Source organism: Antechinus flavipes, chromosome 2, assembly GCF_016432865.1.
Source record: "Antechinus flavipes isolate AdamAnt ecotype Samford, QLD, Australia chromosome 2, AdamAnt_v2, whole genome shotgun sequence".
In the NCBI taxonomy this organism is placed as follows: Eukaryota; Metazoa; Chordata; class Mammalia; order Dasyuromorphia; family Dasyuridae; genus Antechinus; species Antechinus flavipes.
Window position 1 is genome coordinate 410,014,707 of NC_067399.1, and position 4,420 is coordinate 410,019,126.

Genomic DNA, 4,420 nt, shown 5'->3' on the forward strand with positions numbered 1-4,420 from the left:
TTGGTATGGAAAAAAAAAAAAAACCACTATGCAATTCCTCATAATTACTGGGGGCAGCCAAAATATTGGCAGCTGAAATTATAATTAATGTTATCAGGGTGAATAAGAATAAAGGGATATGCAATTACCCAAGGGCATTCTGTTTCTCAAATAAACAATGCTAGCTAATTGCCCAGAAGGAAAAGCTTCAGTCTCTACTCCTACCCTTCCCCCTTCCAGTTCTTTCTGGAAACAGTTCCAGTGATTGAAATATAAATAAAAATTGGAGCTTTTACAAATGGCAAATGAATCAAAATATTTAAAGGGATATAACTTCTGATGCATCTTCCAATGGATGTTGCTTATTCAACTGAATCCGACAAATCTGTATTAAAATTTTATTATGTGCCAGGCAATGATCTAGGAATTGGGGTTACTGTAGCCTCTTTTTTTTTTTTTTTTTTTTTACTTTTTTAATAACTTTTTATTGACACAACCCATGCCAGGGTAATTTTTTACAGCATTATCCCTTGCACTCACTTCTGTTCCGATTTTTCCCCTCCCTACTTCCACCCCCTCCCCTAGATGGCAAGCAGTCCTATATATGTTGAATAGGTTTTACTGTAGCCTCTTAAGAATTGCTCATCTCCTTGCCCTTCCCCTTGCTCATCAGTAAACGGTAAAAAGAAATGAACATAGAAGTTGAGGAAGGAGTATTCAAATGATTATTTGAATATTTAAATGAAATGGTGCTTGCCTTCAAGATGCTCATATTCTATTGGGGGGGAGGGGAGAAGGAGTAGGAGATATGAAGGGGAAAATACAACTCCACAGAGAATAAAAGAAAATAAAACAATTTCCTAAAGGAGAGAGCTTTAATAACTGGGGGTATCAGAAATGATCTCCCGAAGGAGATTGCAGCCTACTTGTGCTTTGGAGAAAGCTAATGTACAGTGTTCAAGTGGAGGAATGCGATCCAGTCATGGGGAGTCACCAAAAAGGAAGATGGAGTACTTAGAAATGAGCATCCAGAATAGAGCCCTGTCCTCTTTCATTTTTAAAGAGCTTTGTAGACTACGCTGAGGAACAAATGAAGGATCTGCTGTAAGCACAAGCCACCCTCCGATCATTGCACACCAATATAAAAACTGAGGCAGTTAGAGTAACATCTGGAGTCCCTATGGACAATTAGATTCCAATCACAGAGTGTTAAGGCACTAAACTGGAGTATGTTAAAATTCAAGTTATATTATTGGTCCAACACAGATCATTACTATCTAAATTAGTTCACTCAGAATCCTATCGGCACTTAACTAACCCCCTATTATAGGATTGAATGGGACCGACTGGAGGAACTATTTCTCAGTATTGAGTCACATGATCCCTATTCCAGAGCTAGGACCCTGGGGAAATCATATGATCTCTACAGAAAGTGAGGAAGCAGCCAATATTGGTGATTATTGGTCAAGAATGGTTACGCCCTTTTAGTCTATCCAGTGAGAAGGCTTGAGGCTTTTGCTTTTGAACCCTAGACAAGCCAGAAGCCGGCCAGGTTCCAAGAGAACATGGCGGAGTTGGGATGGCTCCCAGGCATGTCTGGTCCTCTCCCTTCAGGGATTAAATAAATGCTTTCTCTTAGTACCTGATGATGTCTCTGATTAGCTAATTGGGAAAGGGGGTCTTGTACCCCACCGGTCCCAGACAGGATGCTACCGGCAGGGCTGTGATTCGAAATGGGCTGTGAGACTTTGACTTCGCAAGAAAACTCTTCCTCCTGTCCATGAAGCCCCCTAGTTCACTTCCCAGGAGGTTTTACTTCCTAGTGAAATTACCAATATTTGCCTCACTTCTTGATGAAGAGAACAAAGGCTATTGTCTGGAGAAGACTTTTAAAATGCATGTCACCTCTTTCCCTTCACTAATCACAGTAGTGTAGAGTCAGCACCTCAGATCAGCTCATGAGCACTCAGAAGAAAAAGATACAGGACAGGTCAGTTCTGAGCCATAAAGAATGGTAGAGGGCAGCAGAAGCAGGGTGAGTGAGAGGGGAAATAATTCTAGTGTACTCTGGGACATCATAAGGTTTCTACATAGCCAATGGGGGAAGAGAATACCCCAGTCTGAAGCCATTGCCACTGAAGCATGATGAATAAGGAAGGAAGTACATTCTCAATTCCCACCCTTCCATCCCAGACAGAGCCCCGGTCATCCTACACTAGACTGAATAAGTAAAAGATAGGGTAAAGAAGGCAGGATGAGAGCAGATGAGTGGGTTATGATACACTCTCTGAAAGGAGAGGATGCTAGGAAAACAGAACAAAGTCTGTCTCCTCAGACTCAGTTCACACATATGAAAAATGAGTAGTCAATTTGATTGATCTATCGCTTGCTACTGGATCCAGATGGCTCTGGAGGAAAAAGTGAGGCAGATGACCTTGAAAGTTCTCCTTCAATTAAATTCAATTCCCCTGTATATCATGGCATCACTATCTTAATGTCATGGTCCTTTTCAAGAATGAAGGATAAAAAACAACCTCTATGAGTAAAGCTGGCCCACAAACTGGAACTGGTCAGTTGGAAAACTTCCTTCCTTCCTTCCTTCCTTTTCCTTCCTTTTTTTCTTTTCTCCTTCATTTCTTCTTTCCTTCCTTCATCTCTTCCTCCCTCCCTTCTTCTCTCCCTTCTTTCCTCCTTTCCCCCCTCCCTTCCTTCTTGCCTTCCTTCTTATTTTCCTCCTTCCCTACTTTGCTTCCCCTCTCTTCTCTTTTCTTTTGTTCCTCTGTCTTTTCTTTGTACCTCCCAAGATATATTGGGGTTTACTGGCTAGATTTCTTGCTTAAGGGCCAAGCCTTAAACCAAAATTAATTTGATTTCCATTGGTCACCAAGACCCATTTGCTCATTGGTCCTGACTGCCTCAGATTGAATGTAATGGGAGTCATTTCTGCTTTGGCCAGAAACTCTGAAAGTTTTCTCCTCCCAGATTTAATTATATATATATATATATTTTTTTTTAACTAGATTAAAAAGGAGATTCTTTGCCTCAATTGCAACCTACCCTTAATCACCAAAGACCTTAGCTTAAAAAGGCCAAAGTCTCCCATTTCATCCAGGGCCATCTCCAATTTTCTTGATCTATATCTGATCACTGCCAGATGACTCTGAAGGAGAAAGGGAGGCAGGTGCCCTTACACAGCCTTCCGTTATTTAAATCCAATTCACTTGCATATCATGGCTTCGCCTCCCTGATGTCATGGTCCTAGAACAAAGGACAAACAACATATTTGACAAGATGACTTTTAACTTCATTTCTGGTACTATCATTCTAAAATGTCAGCTTCAAGGACATGTCACAATTTGCGGTCTGGCTCTCACTAGCCACCTCTAACTCTTCCCCAGCTTCTATATTTATTTCATTTTACCATATATTGGTAAGGGGAAGTGTAAAAGAATGAGCAATCATGAAGAAGCTACTGGGAACTATGCTAAACATTTTCCAATTTTTACACATTTGATCTTCACAAAAGCCTTAGGAGATAAATACCATTATTATTCTCTTCTACAGTTGAGGAAACTGAATCAGAGAGGTTAAATGACTTTCTCAAGATCATATAATGTCTGAGGATAAATTTGAAGTCAGTTCTTACATTATCCAGTCAGCTTTATAAAGTAAAAAGGAGAGAAATTAAGAAGGGATAATGAAGAATTTGGCAACTGTAGAAATAGTGCCATGTTTTAAAATACCCAATCTTTCATTAACCAGTAGGATCTAAGAGATTGTATTAAGTGTTTCGTCCTTATTGCAGAAACAAAACCAGTCAGCCATTTTAAGCAAAGCTCCCAGTGTACAGTTTAACTAACTTGTAAAAATGTGCTAAACCTGAGTTCTCAGCAGGTAACTTCAGATCTGATCACAACTTCACAAACTTTAATCTTGTTATTGAAGACTTGGAGCAGAGGCTCCAAAAAAAGGAAAAGCTCTCTCCCAAGAGTGAGTAACATATTAGTCCCCTCTCTGTGCCTTAGTTCAAAACTTCTTAAACTGTGAGTCACTGAATGTAGGGATCACGAAGAACTTGGGAACAGTGAAAGATTTCTGAGCACAACAACCAAAAATTAATTCGAAATCAAATGCATAATGAATCCAAGGTGTTTCTGGCAATCATCATGCAACTTCTCTGTACCTTTGGTTCTGAACACACTGCACATGCACAAGTGCTACCAAAAACATCTCAGCTCAGATTCCATATAGGGTCGTATAAAAATTTCTCAGGTGAAAAGTGGAAAAAAAATTTAAAGTCCTGTTTTAGTTTCCTTAGCTACAAAACAAAAATAATTGTTCACTTTTAAATAGTGCTTGAATGTTTGCAAAGCATTTTGCTTATATTATCTCATTTGATCATGACAACAATCCTATAAGAAAATAGATTAGAAAGCTGAAG